At 43.8% G+C, this 27,076-nt stretch overlaps 1 pseudogene across 1 annotated transcript in view; it reads right to left on the minus strand.

The window, feature by feature from the left end:
* LOC311325205 (transducin-like enhancer protein 4) overlaps positions 1–27,076 on the minus strand; it is a 117,454-nt pseudogene that overhangs the window by 87,889 nt on the left and 2,489 nt on the right. The window contains exons 2-4 of the transcript in view: positions 25,247–25,415; positions 19,015–19,033; positions 18,353–18,369 (exon numbers count right to left, since the gene is read on the minus strand). The product of the transcript in view is annotated as a transducin-like enhancer protein 4 (transcript). The remainder of the gene's footprint in view (positions 1–18,352; positions 18,370–19,014; positions 19,034–25,246; positions 25,416–27,076) is intronic.

A 27,076-nucleotide genomic window follows, 5' to 3' on the forward strand; every position in this document is an offset into this window, starting at 1 on the left:
ATAGGGTATTTTTAGCATTAGGTCTTCCAGTACCTTACCACTCGATAGGGGCGCTGTCTGATATTAGACCACATTTTGACGAGAGATTATTTCCGCTCGACGGGGTCTATAGACCCTTTTCTGGGCAACGTCATCATCCTGTTCCGAAATTGCGCATGCATCACTGTAATGACATCTGCCAATAGAATCGATGCATTTGATTAATGCACCTGGTGGCAACGAGTGTTGCGCATCCATAGTTCATTCTTTTGTTGCGCGCACATTTAATTGTTTACCAACGGTAAAAGGGTCTATATTTGGGCTGTATTTCAAACCGAAGGGCTCATCCCTAAGCCCTACACCCTACGGAGTGTCTACCCTTCGTAGTGAGCACTGTTAAGGGTATAGTAGAGTGTCAAATAACGCTAGTTTGGAATGCCCTTCAAAGTCATTTCTGGGCTGTTCAGGGATGTCGCATGTGTCAACAGCCTGTCACAAGCTATATGGCTAACCATAACCATTGTTAATGCTGTAAATCCTATCTTAACAGAAGCTAAGCTTTCGGAGCGGGAAAGTGATGTGTCCTGATCCCAAACTATTAAGCCTTAAACGGCGGGGTCATCAGAGAATTTCACTAAGTAAATTAATGTGCTTCACCTGTTTAAGCAGCTGAGTTTGACACAGCTGTAGGTGATTGGCTATTGCTAGTTTTGCGTCCGATTCCCGATGTCCCATTCATATCTCAGCCAAACACAATATTACGATAATTGCTATCTGCTTTGCTGCGAGTTTGAGTTCGTCTCCGTTCCTGCACGAGAAACAGATTTTATGGAAGCTGCTGTCGTGAGCTAACTGGCTATGATGGTCTTATTGTGCAGCTTCACAGCCTGCTAGCATTAGCCCTAGCACTAAGGTTGACAAAACCACACTTGCACATCATTAGAATTCCAACCATTTATATGGGATTTATCATTCAACTAAACATGGAACCTGAATACTACCTGATATTTCAACCTGCTCCCATCAGTGATCGGATTGTTACATGATTTTGGGCGCATCTGCTTGCGTCCATGAATATCCGATGCAATGACGTTCCAGTGTCCGAAAACTGTTAAATCATTCCCTAAAGCGTAGCCTATGTAGTTGACTCGGCCTATGGTTAACAATACAGTACAATACATTTAGCTACATTTCAATCGATCGCGTCTACAAACCATCTCTGCTACGCTTCCTTAAAAGTGATAGCAAAAAAGAGGAAGTGTTTTGCTACAGTAACTCTGGTTCTTGTCGAGGGCAAAATCTCCTAAGTCCCAGTAGCAGCTTCAATAATGTGTTGCCTTCATCTTGCTTATTGACTATGTCAGCTACACAATATACAATACGATGTACAATATACACAATATAATACAAATATTATAGCCAACCAGTGAACTAGTCACACAGTTACTGCCAGTGGAATTGAGTTTGCTGCTCAACGACGCCTCCTGGCGGCTATTGTGCTACATGGAACAAGGAGGCGGTCTGGAGTCCGAACGGAACTCTAAAACTGTGTCGCCGCTGTCGTTGCTGCTCTCCGCTCAACATGCGGCGCAAACGGTTCTCATGACTGTATATGCTCTGCATCATTGAAATGAGGTCCCTGTTTCCAAGTTTAGGGGTCTGGATCTAAAAGAATGAATTAAACACTGGTGTCTGGTGGACCCAGGTATGCCAGATCCAGCGGAGCGGGTGAATTTTTTGCATGCCCTGATGGAAGGTTTCTAGGCAACAGAACGGCCCTGATTAACCTGATTAAATCAAGAGCGGACAGCGCAACAGGTGTAATTGATTACATTTATTAATATTCCCTTCTATTTATTGTGTCACAGTATTCTGATAGACATTTTCTACCTGACAGGATGCACTATATGAATTAAGCACAATATAATGGGTGGTAGGTCATCCTGAGGAGGAACTTTTCAGAACGCCTTTAGAGAGCATGGCACGTGCCTGGCTGTACTGTCCGACATGCAGACGACTGAAGTTGGTCCTGACTAAATGGCTATGCGTACCGTTGGTTCCTTCACAGGAACACAATGGGTTGTAATGCAGCCATTATGTATACCTGAAGCACGATCATTTTTGAGTTGTCTTTGACAAACTAAATAGAAGGGAATATTAATTAATGTAATCAATTACACCTGTGTCTACCCTGCTCTTCCTGCTTCCACTTCGGCACTCCACTATACCGCAACGCTGTCATGTTTTACCGAAGGAGAAGACGTGAAGAAGACGGTAGTTCAGTGGCTTAAGCAGTTAGCTTATGTTACGATAATTGCTGTAGCTGTTTTGCTGCTAATGTGAGTTTGAGTTTGTCTCTGTTCCTGCCCGAGAAAAAGAAATTGAACCAACAGCATCAGTTAGCTAACTGCTTTTTAGTCTAATATTATGGAAGCTGCTGTTGTGAGCTGCTAACCGGCTATCACAGTCTTATTGTGCATCTTCATAGCTTGCTATTAGCAGACAGCACTAAAGTTGACCAAACCACCTTTGCACATCATTAGAATTTCAACCATTTATTTGGGATTTATCATTCAACTAAACATGGAACCTGAATACTACCTGATATTTCAACCTGCTGCCATCAGTGATCGGGTTGTTTACTGGGCGCATCTGCTTGCTTGCGTCCATGAATATCCGACGCAATGACGTTCCATGTCCAAAAACTGTTTAATCATTCCCTATGTAGTTCACTATACGAATAACACTACATATGGAATAGGGAGTGAGTGAACCATTTCGAACACATCCGTTAGCTAGCTTACTCGTCCTGATGCCATGTTCCATATGAGAACACTCAGCTAGCTAGCTAGCTAGCCTACTGTGTTAAACCTCTACTTGTCCCGAAACCATGTTCCATATGAGTTAACAGATATAGACCCGACGTCAGTTACAGTATAGGCTGTGTTCGTAATAATTAAATTACAACAAGACGGGGAACAATGAGTTTGAGAACAAGGTAAGCTCATCTAATGTGCCTGATGAGGCTACAGCAATGGGTCAATGAGTAGTATTACTTCTTCCTCTATGGGCATGCGAGCGGTGGTGCGGAATGCCGCAGACGGTGTGTTGAGATCCTGCAGGTAAGGTTCCCCCAAGGTACTCCCAAGTTCCCCCATCTGTAGGTTCTATTCTTCCGTGCCGCATGTGAGCGATTTTGGGGTTCCGAGTCTTGCTCAAAGACACTTCAGCACACTCGGGGAACTGGGATCGAATCGGGGACCTTGCGATGCCCGGCCTGCCGCTCTACCTCCTGAGCTATGTGCTGCCCCTCACATTGTGGTTTAAATCTAGGTTTCAAAACTTATTGCAAATTCACCCACCTGCTGTAGCTTATTGTAAAACAACACAGACGCAAGACCAATGACGATCTCAAATACTTGAGAAGCTATTTGTGAATGTAATGTCCTATACTGTTGGACAGGTCTGGAAGCAGATGTGACCATCGGGTGGGGGATTGGAGATGTGATTCCTCCTCGCCCCACCTGACGGACAGTGAGAGCGCAGGAATAAGAAGGCGACCTTTAGCTCGACCTTTACACTAACTCACGCCACGACCTTTCAATGACCTTTAGCGTGCTGCAAGTGTTGATGACTAGAAAGCTGTGTGTGTGGTGTGTGAGAGAGAAAGGGAGAGAAAGGGAGGGTTAGAGAGACTGAGTAGGTGAGCAAATGTGTGTGTGTAGGTGTGTGTGTGTGTGTAGGTGTGTGTGTGTGTAGGTGTGTGTGTGTTCGCGTGCGTGTCTCCTGTCTCTCTTGCTCCAGACATCAATTAATTTAATTAGCCTGTAAATGAGTCTTTCAACATCAAGCTAGATTAATTTAACTGCAGAGAGACAAGGAAGCAAATGTGCATTGCAAAGCTGTGAGTAAGTGTATGTCCTAATTGGACTGTAGAAAGCTAATTCAAGGTGCAGCTGTCAATGATGTATGTGTGTGCTGCTGCAAATGGATCCTTTATCGAGAGAGTTTCAGAATATAAATATCTGGGCATTTGGCTCGATGATAAATTAACATTCAAATTTCATATTGATAATCTTGTGACCAAACTACGGCAGAAAATTGGCTTCTTACATAGGAACAGAACTAGCTTTCCAATGCTTTGTAGAAAGAGGATTATCGAAGCAGTCTTTTTATCTGTCCTGGACTATGGTGATGTAGTCTATAGACATGCCTCTGCTTCTACTCTCAGATCTTTAGACACTGTCTACCACTCAGCTCTTAGATTCATTACAGGAGATAGCTATAACACGCATCATTGCTCCCTGTATGAAAAGGTTGGCTGGCCGTCCCTTTCTATGAGACGTGAGAAACATTGGTTTTTATTTATTTTTAAAGCTCTTATTGGTAAGCAACCACCTTATATTACTTTTATTCTGGATTGGAACTCTGGGTCTTTTCTAACCCGTTCCAGTGAGGTGCTCCTGCTCAAGGTGCCCAGAGCTCGTTCCAACCTAGGAATGACTGCTTCTACTGTCACTGCTCCAAACTCCTGGAATGCCCTCCAAAGCACTTTTAAAATGGCTACCCTCCCTTCGTTTGGTCATTTTAAAACTATGGTTTCTGAATTTTGCACATCTTACTGTAATTGTTTTTAGCTGTATTTCTTGTTCTGTTCTTATTTATTTTAACTTATTTTACTCTATTTTCATGTTGTGCTTTTAGTGTTATTATTGCCTTACCTCTGTTTTATTCATGTTTTATTTTTGTACTATTTTATCTCTTTCACTCGTCGTCACTGTAAATGAGGGCAACCTCAGTGTCCTTCGAGTTTAAATAAAGGTTATTGATTGTGTGTATGTGTACATACGTGTGAATGTGTACACACATGTGAATGAAATTGTGTGTGTGTGTGTGTGTGTGACATTTTATACCATAGCACCAAAAAAGAACAACAGAAAAACACAACAACAAAACTTTGATGCAAACACACAATTATATACAGGATATAAACTATGATGTATATATTTATACAGATGGGGTACAGGTGATGTTCCTTTATATATTTATACAGAGGAGATAATGGCAATGTTCCTATATATATATATATATATATATATATATATATATATATATATAAAATTATGTTTGTCTATATATTTCTTCTTGGTTGTGTTCCCACCATACTTGGCAACCTTAAGACCTCAGAAATAGGGAGCATTTCAAAACCAAATTCTGATTATTTTTTTTATTTTTTTTAAAGCACACAGCAACATGATTTATATTGTTCAATAATTTTATTTCATGAGGGTTTGAACTGAAATTGAATGGGAAATATCTGTATAAATTAGTTTATATCAGTATCATATTAGTCGTATCAGTATCAAATATATCAGTATCAGATCATATCAGTATCATATATATTAGTATATCAGTATCATATACATTAATTTCAAATAAGAGTTATAAGAGTTTACTTTTTACCCGGCTACACCATGGAGTCTAGGTGCCTCTGCCCTCTGTGGCCATCTACATGCTTATTGTAGTTGTAAGTGCAATGCCTTGCTGCCTGTGGCACCATCCTTGATGGAGCATATGTGTGGGCTGGACCTGTGAAGTTAAGTTTACAGGAAAGGAGTGAGCAGAGAGTAGAGTTGTCCATTCTTGTAAATGTAAACTCTACTTTCCACTGAGGCTGCAATTTACATGAGTATTTTTTTTTCTTTGAAGAGCTCATTGTCTCTTCTGTCAGTCAAGAGACGGTAGACGCTAGATCCTCAGGGAGAAAGTCCTGTAACGCACGCACGAACTACACAGCTACCATGGACACCAAACAATGGTGTAGCTGTATTGAAGTCCGAGTGAAAACAGTCAAATTTGGAGCGTTATGTTAGAATGAAACGGGTCGTGACTCGTGAGTAAATCTGATTGTCAGAAATCAGGAGAAATGCGGGAGAAATATGACTCCGGGAGAAAACCGGGAGAGGGCACTGAACATCGGGAGTCTCCCGCAAAAATCGGGAGGGTTGGCAAGTATGGTTCCCACTGTGTTGTGTGTGATCTCCTTCTGTTGAGTTTTGAGATGCTTGAAATAATGTTGATAGTCTTATTGCTGGTCTTTTGTGTGCATCATGTTCTGTTTAAGAACATGGTTTAACTGTGAGTGGGTTCCATTAGCTAGTAGAGCATTGTTGCATAGACACACTCCATACTCCATTACAGACTCCATACTGTAATACTCACCACTTAACTATACTGTAATGATCACCACTTAACTATACTGTAATGATCAACACTTAACTATACTGTAATGATCAACACTTAACTATACTGTAATGATCAACACATAACTATACTGTAATGATCAACACTTAACTATACTGTAATGATCACCACTTAACTATACTGTAATGATCAACACTAAACTATACTGTAATGCTCAACACATAACTACAGTATACTGTAATGCTCAACACATAACTACAGTATACTGTAATGCTCAACACATAACTACAGTATACTGTAATGCTCATGTTATGTTCCCATTGTGGACCTGTGTGTGGCGCTGTTCCCCTTTTTGGCCGGTGTGGCCCTGTTTTTGCTTGTGGCTGTAAGCCAGCGCACCTAGTATAGTGTTTGTCCGGTTATCACTCCCTCCCTTCCTTACTCCGTCACTCCGGACAATGTTGGACTGCATTTCTCTGTTGAGAGGCAGTAGTCCCAGCACACCAAAATCAAGTAGGACACCAAAATCTACTGTACAAGTAGAGTAGTGGTGAGAGCATTGCACTCTGGGGTTCAAGATCCGGTGGGGATGACTTTATGGGACTATACCCCAAACCTCAAAATGTTCATTCTTTCACTCCAACCTGTAACCCTTGCCTTATAAGTCAGATCCTGTCCCAACCCCAACCCATATTCTAACCCCAACTCACACTAGGGACTGGTAGAAGGACACCAAAACCAACCCGCCGAGCTCCACTGCACAAGTAGAGTAGTGGTCAGAGCATTGGACTCCCACCCGGGAGAACGGGGTTCAAGACTCAGTGGGGATGACTTTATGTTATCATCAGGGTAACTGCTTTAGCCACTGACCACTACCAATAATGTTATGGAAGCTGCTGCTAGTTGTTGTGAGCTCAAGAGCTAACTGGCTATCCCGCTCTTATTGTGCTGGATTAGCATTAGAAGCATTGGAACTGATGTGTTCAGGCGACAAGTCCTATCTTAATTTATCAGACATTATTTAATGTCATTTCAATTCACAGCTATTTCAGTGGCATGACTAGCTTCTGTCCTACCAGTCCTGAACAGAAACAAGCCAGCCACGCACAAGCCAGGCTTCCCTGGCCTGGTTCTCTCTCTCCCAGGTAAGCCACCAGGTGTGGGTAATTCTCCTGATGGTTCCATGGAGCTATAAGAGCTGGCTGGTGCCATTGAGTGCTCTCTTCCTCGCCTTCCAGCAGCTCATTTTGTTACTTTGCTATTTTGTTATTTTCTGTGCATTCTCATTACACAGTTCATACTGCACTGCACATAGACAGATGCCATTTATAATGATAACTATTAGCTTAGATTTCTGTTATTGATCAAATATTATTATTGTTCTCCATGTGCGGTCTCCCTTTTTGCTACCTTGTCTTGAGCCAGGCAATTGTAACACTCACCACATAACTACACGCTGTAATGATCACCACATAACTACACGCTGTAATGATCACCACATAACTACACGCTGTAATGATCACCACATAACTACACGCTGTAATGATCACCACATAACTACACACTGTAATGATCACCACATAACTACACACTGTAATGATCACCACATAACTACACGCTGTAATGATCACCACATAACTACACACTGTAATGATCACCACATAACTACACACTGTAATGATCACCACATAACTAGGGCTAGGACGATTCGTCGACGTGAAATTTATGCGTCAATGAAGTCAGTTCTAATGTGACAAGTTCAAAAGTACACGATTCTAACTGATGCTACACAATGCTCACTCGTGTTTGTATAGTTTGCATCGCAGCGTCCTTTTGGGCTTGTCTTGGGTGTAAGTATTCCCACACAAAGGTTTGATACTAAAAGATGATGTATCACTACAGCCAGTCCTTTTCAAAAAGGAGCCTGCACCGAAAGCTGTGAGAGATCTCACCCATCTCTATTGCAATGATACAGATTGCAATTAAAACAATTAAACAAGTGCCAGTGTCTGTCTGTGGGATTGCACTGCACAGAATATTGCTCCTGCACTTCCATAGACTGTCCTAATGCTAGTGACTGATTCACCCTCCTGGAAAACAATTTGACAAGTAATTATTCAGTCCCTTCCCCACTGCTCAAATAGCTTGTTGATTTCTAAATATCACAAAAAGTAACTAAATAAATGAAACTGAGAATAAGCACTTGATTCATGATTTTTCAAGAATGGCACAGATCACTTCATCCAATAGTATAGGACAGGAAATTGAGAAGCATGTCAATAATGTCTCAATAATTTCAGGAAGTACTGGAGTTGTGCAATTGGCTAATAATGTTGTGACACTTTGGTTGGTTTGGGGTGTTGGGGTTCTACCTGTAGACAATCTGTGGAAATATAAAGTAAATCCAACCAGTAGATGGGAAATGATGCAGGATTACCTTGGAACCTCTTTTTCGGGGCAGGCCTGGAGTATTTGGCTCTTTTTTTGCAAATGTGGTGAATCACTTTATTGAAGAATTGCATGGCTTTTTCAAAACAAGTAAAAAGTCTCATCATTCATCTTATGAAGGGGATAAGTCAAAGTTATGAAAAAATAAGGTCAGGTTTTGTTCTATCCCTGATAAAGAATATGACCAGGATTAAAAGTGAATGTTCCTCATACAAAATAACTTTTTGCTATTTCCGCCTATAATAAGGCCTTATATAGGAGGCTGCTGATTCAAAATAGAACCAAATATTGGCACCCTGGTTGCTTTGGGATGTAGGGACACTACCTGTAGACCATCTGTGCAAGTATGATGTAAAAACAACCATCTGGTAGAAAATGACAAAGGATTATCTTGGATTTCCCTCTTTCAGGTTAGGCGTTTTTTGCACTTTTTTGGCCTATGGGGTAAGTCACTTCATGGATGAATTTCATGACTTTTGCAGTAAAAGTAAAACTTGGGACAATCCATTTCATGAAAGGGGACATATTAAAGATGTGAAAAAACAGTGTCCTGTTTTGTTCTACCTCGGGGAGGGGTATCTCAAAAAGTAAGGCTCTTTTTGAGGGTTGGTTCCTCCACTATAACGTTAATGCCGAATAGACAGAAAATGAGGGTGAAGACGTGGAGAAAAAGGTGCGACCTAAGGTATCAATAGTGTGGGAGTACTTCAGTGAAAACAAGAGACGGTGCGATGCAAACTATGTAAAAACCAGTTGGATATCAGCACCAGCACAATGCGGGAGCACTGGAACAGGAAACATACGGGGACTATTTCTTCGGAGGACGGGTGAGTTTAGTTATATGCCTCTTTATCTTTCAAACATTACTAGCTTAGTTTATGTCCCGTACTACAGGCTGCAGGTAGTAGGCTACGTTGTTATATGTCTCAGTAGCTCTGCAGATGAGTGTCCATTCCAAGACAGCTGCAGAGAGTAACGTTACAGCAGCATAGACGGGTAGCTAACCAGCTAACATATCGTAACGCATACATAGGCCTTTTAGTTATGTATTATTATGGTCTGGTCTTGTGTATTATTAATTTTATTTAGCCAGATATCATACAGACTAGTTACACTCCTTGAAAGTCAACTCTGGTTTGAATGCCGGGAGACAGCCATGTAGGCTACGTTAGTGAAGTGTAGCCTCCTAGTGCTTAGTCCTTAGTGCCTCCTAGAGAACGCTAGGAAGGGGCTACGTTAACACCCACTCAGGCTACAACGTCACAAAAACTGTAAAGGTATACAACCAGACAACGTTTGGTGATAACAATTTAGCTTACTTAAGTGTCCTCTAAACAATTCCGGTTTTCAAATCTAGCGGCGTTGTGTCAGTTTTATACTGGGTTTCTAATTTTGACGATAGCGCTGCGACTTGGAATCCTGGAGTGGGGCTGCGTTAACTCTCATTCCACCAACTCCTATGTACAGTAACGTTGGTACAGTAATATGGAATTATCATACAATGACGAGGCATCGCTATGCAATATTTACAGGGCGACACTTCACAGAATTTTTGGTCGTTTTTATACAACTAAATATGTAGGCTACATAAGCTGAAAATATGTAGGTAGACTATCATAAGTAATTGTAGAGAGAACAGTGCATCACAGTGAATTATAGAAGGAATACTCTAGCATACCTTAGATATTTAATACATTTTTCTGTTTTTATCTTTCCCTATTTTTAGTCCAAGTAAACAAAAGCAGATTGTAGCACAGGTTATCTCAGAGCACAATAAATGATTATGCTTCAATAAATATCATGATAAATATCAAATATCATGACTGAAAATAGAAAAAAATGATAATTTATATTGCATTTAATGGTTAAAAGGTTTCAATTCAATTCAATTAAGTGAATTATTGAACAAATACTCTAGCGAGAGGCCGGAAGAGGAGCAGTGCCTACAGAAAGCAGAGATTCAAGGCATGACTGGAACAAATGACTTATCGAAAAAATAATCGTTAGATTAGTCGATTACCAAAATAATAATTTATCCGAGCCCTACACATAACTACACACTGTAATGATCACCACATAACTACACACTGTAATGATCACCACATAACTACACGCTGTAATGATCACCACATAACTACACACTGTAATGATCACCACATAACTACACACTGTAATGATCACCACATAACTACACACTGTAATGATCACCACATAACTACACACTGTAATGATCACCACATAACTACACACTGTAATGCACCAGTGTAATGTCCCCAGTGTACACTGACATCTTCAACACCTCACTAGAGACATGCCATGTACCAGCCTGCTTCAAGACCTCCACCATCATCCCCGTCCCCAAGAAAGCCAGGATCACTGGTTTCAATGACGCCCTGTCCTCTGTAGCAATGAAGGTTTTTGAGCGCCTTGTTCTGCGGCATCTCAGATCCATCACAGGCTCTCCTGGACCCTCTGCAGTTCACCTACAGAGCCAACAGGTCAGTGGACGATGCAGTTAACATGGCCCTCCATTTCATTCTCCAGCACCTGGAGTCCGCAGGCACCTACGCCAGGATCCTGTTTGTGGACTTCAGCTCTGCTTTCAACACCATCCTCCCACCCACTCTGGAGGGCGGACTCTCCTAGATGCACGTGCCGGACTCTACCTGCAGGTGGATCACAGACTTCCTGTCTGACAGGAAGCAGCATGTGAAGCTGGGCAAGCACGTCTCAGACTCCAGGTCCATCAGCACAGGCTCCTCCCCCCAAGGCTGTGTTCTTTCCCCTCTACTCTTCTCCCTGTACACGAATAGCTGCAATTTGGGCATTGTCTTAACTAATAACTACTAACTAGTTACTTAAAAATAGTTGTCGTATGACTGTGACGTCAGGATCCAAATAGCCAATCCAGCCAAAGGAAGTTGATCGCCCTTACCCAGCCCTTACCAAGGAGCTTGGGGCGTGTCCGAATGTCCATACTACATACTATATAGTACATACTGCAACTCGCCTACTACATGCTATTTAGTACATACTACACCACAAAAAGATGTTAAGTATGCAAGATAAATGTAGCATGCTTCTAGCATGCTCCATGCTGCACACCAACACAACAACCAATAGGCATGCAGCAACCAACACGCGAGCAGAAACTATCTCAAAGGAATTTCAAACTAAAAGTCCCGCAAAACATTTTGTGGATTCATTAGTCTGCATGACAAGTGTGGCGTGTGAGAGTGTGAACTAGTTGAAATACGCGTGTCTCACGGCCAATGTGTGAGACTTGGCAACACTGGCTATGACTACGCCTAGTCACGACTTAGTAACGACTGGTGCAACCGGCTCCAGATGTCTAGAACAGATGTCTAGAACAGATGCCTGAAATAGATGTCTAGAACAGATGTCTAGAACAGATGTCTAGAACAGATGTCTAGAACAGATGCCTAGAACAGATGTCTAGAACAGATGCCTAGAACAGATGCCTAGAACAGATGTCTAGAACAGATGTCTAGAGCAGATGTCTAGAACAGATGTCTAGAACAGATGCCTAGAACAGATGCCTAGAACAGATGTCTAGAACAGATGTCTAGAACAGATGTCTAGAACAGATGTCTAGAACAGATGTCTAGAACAGATGCCTAGAACAGATGTCTAGAACAGATGTCTAGAACAGATGTCTAGACAATGTTGTGCTATTGTATTTTGCACTGTCCTTTCTTGTTCTGGCACCTTATGTATTGTTGTCTACAGTGGCGTGCACAGACATTTTGGGGGGCAGGTGCTCAGTAAAAAAATAATTAGGCCACCGTGCACGGCGAGATGTTGACAGCGGGGGGGGGGGGGCTGACAGAGTTGCTTTAGTATACTGACAGCTTCACATGCTCTACCAACAACAAATTCGAACGACATTGGTGGTGTGGTGGTCATCATTACGTTAAATCCATTTAAATCCTAGCGTCTAGCTTGTTAGGCAGGTGGGCAGTCGGCTAATTTATGCTCAGCTGTTTGGCGCTGTATGAGACTTACTTCACAACAGAGACAAATAAATGCAAGTTATAGTTTTGCTACTGAGGCTTAGGTGGCAAACACACTCGTTTGGTTTATGTGTTAGTTACCTGGCTGGTTAGCTGTCATCTCGGGCACAACGTTTACCGTTGACAACGGAAGAGAGGAAGGGGAGGGGCACGGATTTTGGGGCATTATTATTACACTCTTTTATTCGAGAATCGATCGATGTCACCATGGGCCACATACAGTAGGCCTACACTGGTAAAGAAAAAAAGAAAAAAAAGTAACTTTCAAAAGGGCATTTGCCTTCAGTTCAGGTATGTGTGAAAACCTACCTGGCCAGAATGAATCTAATTCTGATTCTAGAACAGCAAACATGAAAGTTCTGAAAAAACACAAATAGTGTTTATCAGGTCTGTATAAAGATGTTTGATGTTAACAGCTGCGACAAGGGAGGATAGAACTGATTACACAGGCACACACACACACACACACACACACACATATATGTGAGTGTGAGGCGGCACTGAGGACATTAAGTCACAGATGTTCATGCATTTCACACACGCCGTACCCTGTGGACTGTTGCCAGGGCAACTGGAGACCAACGACATGGGTCTTATTGGCTTTTATGAAGAGTGAGTGCCGGCCGCAGTGTCAGAGAGCAGCTCAGCGTATGAGTGTGTGTCTGTGTGTGTGTGTGTGTGAGAGAGAGAGAGAGAGAGAGAGAGAGAGAGAGAGAGAGAGAGAGTTTGTGTGTGTGTGTGTGTGTGTGTATGTGTGTGTGTGTGTGTGTGTGTGTGTGAGAGAGCGAGAGAGAGAGAGAGATTGTGTGTGCGTGTGTTTCTTTGTGGTGCTCTAATGAAATACATGTATCATCTTGATCCCTTTCCTCATGGCCACAGAACAGATTTCTGAATACTGGCACCTCATGACACATGCAAGCATGCATGCACACACACACACACACACACATACACACACACACACACACACACACACACACAGACCTAGTGCTAATCGCTCCACATCTATGGGGTGTGAAAAGTGCCATTTTGGTTGCTTGTTCAAAGCTTACTTACAACGTGTATGTATGTGTGTGCGTATGTGTGTATGTATATACATACACACACACATACAGACATACACACACGTTCGCGTTTACCAGCACAGCTCACTACAAAACATGCGCACATGCGCGGTAGTTCGATCGCGCTTTAAATGAATGGGGGAGCTCACGTGACCGAATGACTGTTTGCGTTGTGAGTTGTGAGCTCAGTGGTGCGTGTGTGTATGTATGTATGTTGTGTGTGTGTGTGTGTGTATGTATGAGATCGAACATAGCCTACATACATACATACATACATACACACATACATACACGTTCGTTCCAACCAGCGCAGCTGTATGTGAAACTGCTTGCGCAAGCGCGGTAGCCACCGTACTTCCGCGTGACGTAACCGAATGTGTTGCCGCTGTTTTCACTCTTGAGAAGTGCGTGTATGTATGTGTGTGTGGGTGTGCGTGTGTGTGTGCGTGTCTATGTTTCGACTCGCTTAATGAATGACTTCGATACATCGCTTCAGAGAATGAAGACGACTATGGTAAATATAGCACTAAAAATATTAATATCTGCGTGGTTAGATGACAAGACCATGCTTTGTGGGTAGATCGTATGCCAAATCAATTAGTTTTTTTGTTTAGATGGGGGAGAGCCGGATGAAAAGTTGCGCGGGACAAAAGTCGCGTTCCCATTTTCTCCAGAATGACTGGACCTGCAAATACGTGGTTATACATGCCTGCACATATTACCGTGTACGAGCTCCCTTCAAATTTTGGGCGCGATCGCAGCATATTTGACAGAGATATCGATGGAAAAACACTTTTGCCCCATATAAGTAAAATCATGGTCTCATAAGCATTTTTCGATTGTAAAATTGTGTTCACTTGTTTTAGTTTGCAAACATATGCAATTTTCTTAGCATATCTACTGGCTACATGATAACATAGCTTTCAAGTTTCGTGCGAGCAAGTCGTGCCTGCAAGCCAGGGAGAAATGACAGGAGACCGTGGCGGGACAAAAGTCGCATCCCGTAGAGGGACAGAAGTCGCATTCTGATGGCTTAGAACCAGAGGGGTGCGCGAGTGACATTTGGGCAGAATGAACAGGTGAAATTAAAGCTCTCGAAGAGATCTTTCTAATGCTATTGGTCAGCTTTGTATGCAGTTTTAATGTGAAAGATACATCTTAAATGCAGTCAAGACAAATTATTTTGCCTCTTAACTTTTGTCAAACCCCCTGGTTCCAGTCAATTGGATTATATAGGCTACTTTCGTTTACAATGACGTTACCTTATGAACACAAATAGCTTAACCTATAGGCCTACATAAACAAAATAGCCTAAAACCATGTTTATTTAGGCCTACAATGTATTTTCTTTAATTGACAGCATGCCAAGAGTTAGGGTGAGGAAAACGACACGCGGTCTCTTTAGCCCTGAGACTATCAGGCAGGCAGCTCAGGAGGTCGTTGAAGGCTATATATTATTATGATATTATGTCTAATAATACATTCGTTTTGTGTTCATAAGGTAACGTCATTGTAAATGAAAGTAGCCTATATAATCCAATTGACTGGAACCAGGGGGTTTGACAAAAGTTAAGAAGCAAAATAATTTGTCTTGACTGCATTTAAGATGCATCTGTAAGGGGGCTGGTTGGCTAGCTGACCCAAACGCAGGACCACGGACACAGACGGACAGTTCCAAGCCCAGAGGGCGGTTTAATACAAAGCGGAGGTACAGACGGCAAGGCAAAGGGTAGTCAAGTTCAGGGGTCAATCGATCAACAAACAATGTCCAGAAAACGTAATCCAAGCCGTGGTCGAGGTCCGCGGAGAATGGGTCGGGGAAGCCGTGTGTCAGTCCAGGAAAAGAGCAGCAAACAAACCGTAATCACAACGAATCTTAGGGAAGAACGTTGGGAAGACCGGGTTCTTATAGGGGAGGTGATTGGATGAGTAGTGGCAGCAGGGCCGTGCCCTCGGAGCTGGTTAGCGGAACCGTGTTCAGGTGTGCGGGGTGATCACGTCGGAGGGCGCGCAGAGCGCGCGCTGAAGTGGAAGGCCGTGGCGCGCGCGCTGCGGGAACGGTGGTGGGAGCTAGAGAGCGCCCAGGCGGAGGCGGAGCCGTAACAGTATCTTTCACATTAAAACTGCATACAAAGCTGACCAATAGCATTAGAAAGATCTCTTCGAGAGCTTTAATTTCACCTGTTCATTCTGCCCAAATGTCACTCGCGCACCCCTCTGGTTCTAAGCCATCAGAATGCGACTTCTGTCACTCTACGGGATGCGACATTTGTCCCGCCACGGTCTCCTGTCATTTCTCCCTGGCTTGCAGGCACGACTTGCTTGCACGAAACTTGAAAGCTATGTTATCATGTAGCCAGTAGATATGCTAAGAAAATTGCATATGTTTGCAAACTAAAACTAGTGAACACAATTTTACAATCGAAAAATGCTTATGAGACCATGATTTTACTTATATGGGGCAAAAGTGTTTTTCCATCGATATCTCTGTCAAATATGCTGCGATCACGCCCAAAATTCGAAGGGAGCTCGTACACGGTAATATGTGCAGGCATGTAAAACCACATATTTGCAGGTCCAGTCATTCTGGAGAAAATGGGAACGCGACTTTTGTCCCGCGCAACTTTTCACCCGGCTCTCCCCCATCTAAACAAAAAAACAAATTGATTTGGCATACGATCTACCCACAAAGCATGGTCTTGTCATCTAACCACGCAGATATTAATATTTTTAGTGCTATATTTACCATAGTCGTCTTCATTCACTGAAGCGATGTATCGAAGTCATTCATTAAGCGAGTCGAAACATAGACACACGCACACACACACACACACACACACACACACATACACGCACTTCTCAAGAGTGAAAACAGCGGCAACACATTCGGTTACGTCACGCGGAAGTACAGTGGCTACCGCTCTTGCGCAAGCAGTTTCACATACAGCTGCGCTGGTTGGAACGAACGTGTATGTATGTGTGTATGTATGTATGTATGTATGTAGGCTATGTTCGATCTCATACATACACACACACACACACACATACATACATACACACACGCACCACTGAGCTCACAACTCACAACGCAAACAGTCATTCGGTCACGTGAGCTCCCCCATTCATTTAAAGCGCGATCGAACTACCGCGCATGTGCGCATGTTTTGTAGTGAGCTGTGCTGGTTAACGCGAACGTGTGTGTATGTCTGTATGTGTGTGTGTATGTATATACATACACACATACACACACACATACATACACGTTGTAAGTAAGCTTTGAACAAGCAACCAAAATGGCACTTTTCACACCCCATACACATCACAGAGCCACCAGCGTGTGTGGAGGAGGATAGGTCTGTGTGTGTGTGTGTGTGTGTGTGTGTGTGTGTGTGTGTGTGTGTGTGTGTGTGTGTGTGTGTGTGGAGGAGGATAGGTCTGTGTGTGTGTGTGTGTGTGTGTGTGTGTGTGTGTGTGTGTGTGTGTGTGTGGAGGAGGATAGGTCTGTGTGTGTGTGTGTGTGTGTGTGTGTGTGTGGAGGAGGATAGGTCTGTGTGTGTGTGTGTGTGTGTGTGTGTGTGTGGAGGAGGATAGGTCTGTGTGTGTGTGTGTGTGTGTGTGTGTGTGTGTGTGTGTGTGTGTGTGTGTGTGTGTGTGTGTGTGGAGGAGGATAGGTCTGTGTGTGTGTGTGTGTGTGTGTGTGTGTGGAGGAGGATAGGTCTGTGTGTGTGTGTGTGTGTGTGTGTGTGTGTGTGTGTGTGTGTGTGTGTGTGTGGAGGAGGATAGGTCTGTGTATGTGTGTGTGTGTGTGGAGGAGGATAGGTCTGTGTGTGTATGTGTGTGTGTGTGGAGGAGGATAGGTCTGTGTGTGTGTGTGTGTGTGTGTGTGTGTGTGTGTGTGTGTGTGTGTGTGGAGGAGGAGGATAGGTCTTCACAGGGGGCATGAGATAACATATTACACATTCCTCCCCCATCCTCTCCTCACCAACCCAATATACTGTAGAACATGGCTGCTCCTAATCTGACTGTCTGTGTGTGAGCGTGTAGCTGTTTGTAAGTGTGTGTATGTGTGTGTGTGTACAACCTGTGTCGGTGTTTATGTATGTGTTATAATAAGCTCACTAGGAAGGCTCAGATGGTGAAATAAATGCTAATCTGCTCATTGCGTATTCAACAGTCCTAATGTTTGACTGCGCTCAGGAGAGTAATTATTGTAAACGCTGAACAGCATGTTGTTTCCTTCCTTCTCACTCTTCCTCCCCTCCTTCCCTCTCTCCCTTCCTTTTGATCCCTCCAAGGAAACAGGGAAATGAGCTGAGGAGAGGCGATGAGGACATGAGGCAACGAGACAAACATTGAGGTATCAGGACTCTGTGGTCACTGACAGTCAGCGTTTACACATGCAGCTACACAGCTGGGTTACACCAACGGCACACTGAGCTAATCATGGATCAACTGACCACCTCATCTGAACACTATCAGGGACGTGCTTGGCCGTCTGGGAGCAAATATAATGAGATGGAGTTGGTTAACAGGAACAGCAAGAGACTACAGTAGACAAACTGTTGGGCAGTTTGTGGGTGCTGACAACATACTGTAAATGCAAAACAGAACAAAATGTCTTACCTTGACAGAGTCTCTGTCTGAGGAATCAGAGAGAGAGAGAGAGAGATCGAAATAGGTAGAGAGAAAGAAAGAAAGAAAGAAAGAAAGAAAGAAAGAAAGAAAGAAAGAAAGAAAGAAAGAAAGAGAACAAAAGAAAAAGAAAGAAAATACACCTGTTATACATGAAATATATTCTGTTAAAAACGTTTCATGCTCAGACAATTTACTACTATGACACACTAGACAATCACTATTAGACAGCGGTCATAATTAAAGACCCATGCACTCACAGGCACCCACACCACACACACACACACACACACACACACACACTTTAGAGGCTTTAAATGGACAGAGATGTGTTAACAACTGCACTGCCATGGGATCTGTGGTTTTATGTGCATCAGCCCTTGAAAATGAAATACAGGCCGCTGATAACAGTCTCCTGAAGCAACGAGCAGTAACGTTAACGTTAGTAGAATAAACACAGGCATAAGTGCAGTATTGCAGAAAAAGAGTTACTCAATAACAACAATTAAACAAGAACAAGAGTATGCACTAGCAGCACTCAGAGTTTCTCAGAGGGAAAAATGTTTTGGTCATTCTTCCAACTGGATTTGGCAAGGTTTTTATTTTATTTTTTACATTGATTGGCTGAAGGAGTTGTCTGTCAAGGCAAGTACTGCCGCCCACTGACATCGTCTGAGATAGGGGGAATGCCAGACTGATCTGTGGAGAGAAACTGAAAGGGAGCTCGCTAGACCAGGATGGTCTCATGAGGCTAAGTGTCCGCTAGTTAGTTAATTACTTAGTTCATCTGTCACACATGGACCAGAGCCCACCACTAGGGGGTGCTTGCCACAGTTTTATTTTCCCATTGCCGACGTACATTTTGCTTTGTACATAAACAATTATACTTGGCATCTCAGTAAAAGTATAGTCTGTTCTACCCAATTCTAGCTTAGACCTTGAGGAGTTTAGCTGGTGTTTTGGTGCTTGTTCTTTATTAGTGTGAATGCTGAAAGCATTGTTATCCAATTCTTTATTATTTTTCTTCTTCCGTACGTTTTTCGCCGCGGCTTAACTGTTTCATACTTTGAGCTACATAAACCATTCTCATATCAAAATGTTCAGTTCTTTAAGGAAATTACGGGACTTCTTTCAGATTTTTAATACTTTTTAAAATATTCAGCTTTTGCAACATTTTATGAATGGAAGTCAATGGGGGAGTTTTGAAACCTTCAGCCTCCTTCATACTTTGAGCTACAGAAACCATTCAACTATCAAAATGTTCAGCTCTTTATGGGGTACCTTCAGATTTTTAATATATTTATTATTGTGATTATTGTTTATTATTGAAAATATTTCAAACATAAATAATATGGTCACACATAACAATTTGTTTTATAGAAAAATAATACTTTTAATATATTAAAAACATGAAACATGAAAAAAAAGATATAACAACAAAAGAGCAAAACAAAATCCAATATATTACAACTTGGAGGGAAACGTGAAGCTAAATATACATTATTCAGCCTATTTGCCTTTATTACAAATATGTGACAGCGGCTGGTGATTTGGTCCGCAACTCGGCAAACCCCGAAATGCGCTAGAGGGCAAAATATATAAAAAAACGTTTTTTTTCGTTTTTTGTTTTTTGGTGTATTACCAAAGTTGAAGTTGTGAAGAACCTACTTACTATAACAGACAACAGTTTTAGGTTCACGAAATACGTTTAATTAGTCTGCAAACTAAGCTCGTTTTTAGCTGATTTCGAGCCGGGCTTGGGGGCGGGCAGATCGATTAGCATGATTTGGTTTCATTGGCTATTGCTTCCGGGTTCTCCGCCCCCCACCCTTCCCCAACACGCCGGCTTTGTTTACATTCAGTTCCAAGTTTACCATGGATGCTACAGCTTTTGCTAAAGAGAAGACGGGGATGGCATCCAGGACATGGAAAGAGTTTTAAGAGCAGCTAAAACTCCAGCAGAGCAGGACTCGTTCGTACACGGAGTTGTATTCTTGATGACCTGTGATACAGAGATGACTGTATCAGCAAAGCCAGTTGCTACCAAGCGAACGCGAACGACGTAGCAGATTCACACCACCGCCAAGCATTCTGCTTTGCTTTGGGGTAAGCTGATCTTTATACTATCTGTGCTGTTTATATTACATTAACGTTAGTCGTTTAGCAGAAGCTCCTTTCTAAACAAGTGACTAAGTCTAGCTAGCATAACAAAGGCTAGCTAGCTAACGTTAGCTAACATGCTAGTTAGCTGAGCTAGCCCTTTGTTCCTAAACTAGCCAGCGTGGCAGCTAATATCGAGCTAGGTAGCTATATTATAGAGAGAAACAGAATGAGAGAGCATGAGAGCTATGGTAGTCTGACACCTTTGTTTTTTGTTTTGGTTACAGGATGAGCAAAAAGGTGAGGATTTGCAGCTCCCTTCATACCAGCCAGCAAGAAGATCACTATGCACTACAGCTTTGATTTTGCACAACAGGTGAGAATACGTTCATCCTATCATGCATTAGCTAGTCTATTTAATCAACACATTCTGGTACTATTTTATCTATATGGAGTGCCAGTACTGTGGGCAATAGTTTAATGTATTTTCCTCCTTCTATTCTATTGCAGTTTTGATGCTGAGAGACCTGGCATGGTTGTGGCCAGAGAACACTGTGATGCACCGGCACCGGCGCAAGCCTGATGTCCTGCCCCCCAGAGAAGGTCTTCTTGTGCAAGCCCCACCCGGACTGGACATGGCCAGACAGACGTATCTCTTTGACAAGATCAGAGAGTTCTGTTCTGATGAGGGACGAGACGTCACATGTCCCCCGCCAAACTCCACAGCAGCTCAGAACAAGACTGTCCGCTTGTAGATTCACTGCAGATCATCAGGACGGACAGCACTGCAGGAGAAAGGCCACAGCCTTTCCTGTTTTCCTGTTTGTATACTGAAGCGCTGCTTGTTCTCTTGCACAGACTTGCCCACACTTGCACAGACTGCATTGTTAGAATATTGAATACTGAGCTGAGTACTGTTGTTATTACCTTGAGTATTGAGCTGGGGACTGTTATTACTTTGTTGTACACTTGATCACAATGAACACTATGCACCTTGTCTATAAAACAGACAACTGACTGTACACTTTAACACTTAGACTGTTGCCTTTTTTTGTACACTTAACTACTTATGCTTGTACTTTATATCATGTATGTGACAATAAAGAACGTTAAATTTGAACTTCATCTTATATTGTTCTTAACTGCATTCACAACACAAGATTAATACTGAATCAAAGAGTGTGGGGTCATCAGTGAGAGAGCACCCCACTTGGCTGCCACTCAGGTAATACCCCAAGTTGACAGCCACTCTGACAGATAATGTTCTTAACTGCATTCACAACACAAGATTAATACTGACTCAAAGAGTGTGGGGTCATCAGTGAGAGAGCACCCCACTTGGCTGCCACTCTCAGGTAATACCCCAAGTTGACAGCCACTCTGACAGATAATGACAGATCGTCCAGTGGGGGAGTGGCTGGGGGTGCGGTTACCAGGCTATTGTTCACGCCCATTACCTGGCAGTCAGAAGTGTGAAAATGTTGGAGAACTTTGGAGGGGGATTTCTCAGCTAAGTTGATTTGGCAGAACTAGCATTCAAATAAGAATATCTTCTTCAAATATGTTCAGATTTCAATGTATGAGACCTCATTTGAAAGCTTACAATCTGCACTTTCATAATCTGTAAAAAACTGAAAAATGAAAATGCCTAGTTGAGGACCAAATTACCAGCGGCGGTCACATATTTTTTCTAATATTCAAATGATCTTAATAGCGTCCTTGTTTGTAGTGAAGAGTATCCAGGCCAGTGAGAGTGAAGAGAACCCAGGCCAGGCCTCAGGCCAGGCCAGTGAGAGTGAAGAGAACCCAGGCCAGTGAGAGTGAAGAGAACCCAGGCCAGTGAGAGTGAAGAGAACCCAGGATAGTGGGAGTGAAGAGAACCCAGGATAGTGAGAGTGAAGAGAACCCAGGCCAGTGAGAGTGAAGAGAACCCAGGCCAGGCCAGTGAGAGTGAAGAGAACCCAGGATAGTGAGAGTGAAGAGAACCCAGGCCAGTGAGAGTGAAGAGAACCCAGGCCAGTGAGAGTGAAGAGAACCCAGGCCAGTGAGAGTGAAGAGAACCCAGGCCAGGCCAGTGAGAGTGAAGAGAACCCAGGCCAGTGAGAGTGAAGAGAACCCAGGCCAGTGAGAGTGAAGAGAACCCAGGCCAGTGAGAGTGAAGAGAACCCAGGCCAGTGAGAGTGAAGAGAACCCAGGCCAGTGAGAGTGAAGAGAACCCAGGATAGTGAGAGTGAAGAGAACCCAGGCAAGTGAGAGTGAAGAGAACCCAGGATAGTGAGAGTGAAGAGAACCCAGGATAGTGAGAGTGAAGAGAACCCAGGCCAGTGAGAGTGAAGAGAACCCAGGCCAGTGAGAGTGAAGAGAACCCAGGATAGTGAGAGTGAAGAGAACCCAGGCCAGTGAGAGTGAAGAGAACCCAGGATAGTGAGAGTGAAGAGAACCCAGGCCAGTGAGAGTGAAGAGAACCCAGGCCAGTGAGAGTGAAGAGAACCCAGGCCAGTGAGAGTGAAGAGAACCCAGGATAGTGAGAGTGAAGAGAACCCAGGCCAGTGAGAGTGAAGAGAACCCAGGCCAGTGAGAGTGAAGAGAACCCAGGCCAGTGAGAGTGAAGAGAACCCAGGATAGTGAGAGTGAAGAGAACCCAGGATAGTGAGAGTGAAGAGAACCCAGGCCAGGCCAGTGAGAGTGAAGAGAACCCAGGCCAGTGAGAGTGAAGAGAACCCAGGATAGTGAGAGTGAAGAGAACCCAGGCCAGTGAGAGTGAAGAGAACCCAGGCCAGTGAGAGTGAAGAGAACCCAGGCCAGGCCAGTGAGAGTGAAGAGAACCCAGGCCAGTGAGAGTGAAGAGGACCCAGGCCAGTGAGAGTGAAGAGGACCCAGGCCAGGCCAGTGAGAGTGAAGAGAACCCAGGCCAGTGAGAGTGAAGAGGACCCAGGCCAGGCCAGTGAGAGTGAAGAGAACCCAGGCCAGTGAGAGTGAAGAGAACCCAGGATAGTGAGAGTGAAGAGAACCCAGGCCAGTGAGAGTGAAGAGGACCCAGGCCAGGCCAGTGAGAGTGAAGAGAACCCAGGCCAGTGAGAGTGAAGAGAACCCAGGCCAGTGAGAGTGAAGAGAACCCAGGCCAGTGAGAGTGAAGAGAACCCAGGCCAGTGAGAGTGAAGAGAACCCAGGCCAGTGAGAGTGAAGAGAACCCAGGCCAGTGAGAGTGAAGAGAACCCAGGCCAGTGAGAGTGAAGAGAACCCAGGCCAGTGAGAGTGAAGAGAACCCAGGCCAGTGAGAGTGAAGAGAACCCAGGCCAGTGAGAGTGATGTCGCAACATCATTCTACACTTGAAAAAAAAAGTTGACAGTAAAATGAATTGTGATTTATTTTAATGGTGAACATGAAATGGCTGCATTCTTTTAACAATAAAGACAGAGAAAAAATATGAAAAATAAATGAAATGTTGATGATAGATGTGCCGGGGTGGAGCTCCGGCTGATGACGTTTGGGAACCTATGTGCCGGGCTTAGCCCTGGATAGTCCCAGCCCAATTTAACCCCTGTTGTTGGGCGACGCCATGTTTACTGGGCACCTACGAGTTATTTCTTCTTCTTCTTCTTCTTCCACAATCATTCAGTGGTTCTGTAAAAAACAGTGAGCAGCATCTGTGTTCAGTATCTCTCTGGTGTTAGTGACTGTGTTCAGTATCTCTCTGGTGTAAGTGACTGTGTTCAGTATCTCTCTGGTGTTAGTGACTGTGTTCAGTAACTCTCTGGTGTTAGTGACTGTGTTCAGTATCTCTCTGGTGTTAGTGACTGTGTTCAGTATCTCTCTGGTGTAAGTGACTGTGTTCAGTATCTCTCTGGTGTTAGTGACTGTGTTCAGTATCTCTCTGGTGTTAGTGACTGTGTTCAGTATCTCTCTGGTGTAAGTGACTGTGTTCAGTATCTCCGTACCTCTCTGGTGTTAGTGACTGTGTTCAGTATCTCCGTACATCTCTGGTGTTAGTGACTGTGTTCAGTAACTCTCTTGTGTTAGTGACTGTGTTCAGTATCTCTCTGGTGTTAGTGACTGTGCTGTAGCTCTCTGGTGTTAGTGACTGTGTTCAGTATCTCTCTGGTGTTAGTGACTGTGTTCAGTATCTCTCTGGTGTTAGTGACTGTGCTGTAACTCTCTGGTGTTAGTGACTGTGTTCAGTATCTCTCTGGTGTTAGTGACTGTGTTCAGTATCTCTCTGGTGTTAGTGACTGTGCTGTAGCTCTCTGGTGTTAGTGACTGTGTTCAGTATCTCTCTGGTGTTAGTGACTGTGTTCAGTATCTCTCTGGTGTTAGTGACTGTGTTCAGTAGCTCTCTGGTGTTAGTGACTGTGTTCAGTATCTCTCTGGTGTTAGTGACTGTGTTCAGTAACTCTCTGGTGTTAGTGACTGTGTTCAGTAACTCTCTGGTGTTACTGACTGCTGTATCTCTCTGGTGTTAGTGACTGTGTTCAGTAACTCTCTTGTGTTAGTGACTGTGTTCAGTAACTCTCTGGTGTTAGTGACTGTGTTCAGTATCTCTCTGGTGTTAGTGACTGTGTTCAGTATCTCTCTGGTGTTAGTGACTGTGTTCAGTAACTATCTGGTGTTAGTGACTGTGTTCAGTATCTCTCTGGTGTTAGTGACTGTGTTCAGTATCTCTCTGGTGTTAGTGACTGTGTTCAGTAACTCTCTTGTGTTAGTGACTGTGTTCAGTATCTCTCTGGTGTTAGTGACTGTGTTCAGTAGCTCTCTGGTGTTAGTGACTGTGTTCAGTATCTCCGTACCTCTCTGGTGTTCGTTGCTGTCGTGTCGGAGCGTCTTGTCCTCCCTGGGGGGTTAGGGTTAGGGCTGCTGGACCAGGGCGGAGGAGAGCAGGCCGGAGGGGTGGGGGGTGAGGGGGATGGGCAGGGTGTGGCCGTGAGACAGGTGCTGCTGCGCCTGGAGCTGCTGCTGCTGAGCACACACACACACACACACAGATGAACACACATGCACACACACCCCCACACACACGGGCACCCCCCCCCCCCCCCCCCCCACACACACACACACACCCCCACACACACACACACACACACACGGGCACCCTCCCCCCCCCCACACACACACACACACAGCCGACTGTTCCCTAGACTCCATCAGCATCCCGCCAGTCATAAACATCATCCTAACCATGGGAAGCCGGCAGGAGCCTTCAGAGGAAAACAACCTAATATCACAAGAGACCACTATAACACAGAGAGAGAGAGAGAGAGAGAGAGAGAGAGAGACAGAGAGGGGGGAAGGGGAGAGAGGCAGAGAGAGAGAGAGAGAGAGAGGGGGAGGGAGAGATGGGTTAATACTCTTTTCTGATTGGCCAACAGACGTGCATTAAAACCGTGTATAAGCACACGTAGTTCGGCTGAAGTTTAATTACCGATCTAAATTAATGCGCCGGCTTTGACAGCAACCCAAATGAGCTCATCCCATAGCCTGCTGTACCATTGAGCTCATCCCATAGCCTGCTGTACCATTGAGCTCATCCCACAGCCTGCTGTACCATTGAGCTCATCCCACAGCCTGCTGTACCATTGAGCTCATCCCATAGCCTGCTGTACCATTGAGCTCATCCCACAGCCTGCTGTACCATTGAGCTCATCCCACAGCCTGCTGTACCATTGAGCTCATCCCATAGCCTGCTGTACCATTGAGCTCATCCCATAGCCTGCTGTACCATTGAGCTCATCCCATAGCCTGCTGTACCATTGAGCTCATCCCACAGCCTGCTGTACCATTGAGCTCATCCCATAGCCTGCTGTACCATTGAGCTCATCCCACAGCCTGCTGTACCATTGAGCTCATCCCACAGCCTGCTGTACCATTGCTAGCTAGCCATGAACTAAGTGTTGGATACTGCATATTTGCTGTGCAATGCATCCATTGTCCAGTTGTCAAATCTATTTGCCAACAAACTCTTTATGATAGCCAGACACCTCACTGTCCCCAAATCAAAAACTGTTTTTTTCACTTGGTGTTATAACATTAGCCTATCACTGTTAGGCACATTCTTTGTAGTAGCCAGATATGATTTTATAACGTCAGTCTGAGTTGCAGTAAAAGAAGCCAGACGTATGGAAAACGGTCTCCGCCTCGTTTATCATTTACAGTATATACGGCATCCAAATATATCACAGTGTGAAGAGGCCATTGCTGGATTCTAATACCCTGTTGCTTCACATAATGATACGACACCTCCCGTCCTCGCAAATCAACTCACAATGAACGTAAGATACGACTGACAGTGATATACCACAACATGAAAACAATACTTTTCGAGTTGAGGACAATCAGGTGTCTGGCTATCATACATATTTGACAGCTGGACGATTTATATGTTGCCCAGCAAATATGCAGTAGCCTACACTTCTCTCATTGCTATCTAGCAATATCAGGTAGCTACAGTCATAGATATATGGGTACAGTAGGCTATGGAATAGCTAGTTTGGGTTGCTAGGCTCATTGTTTGGTTGCTAGGTCGTATCCAGGGTTGAGAGACATTGCTGAAAGAAAAGGTAACGGACACTTTCCATTTCACTTACGGTTCCAAACCCATGTTAACTATTGGATGTCATCGC

This window comes from Borostomias antarcticus, assembly GCF_949987555.1.
Source record: "Borostomias antarcticus genome assembly, chromosome: 24".
In the NCBI taxonomy this organism is placed as follows: Eukaryota; Metazoa; Chordata; class Actinopteri; order Stomiiformes; family Stomiidae; genus Borostomias; species Borostomias antarcticus.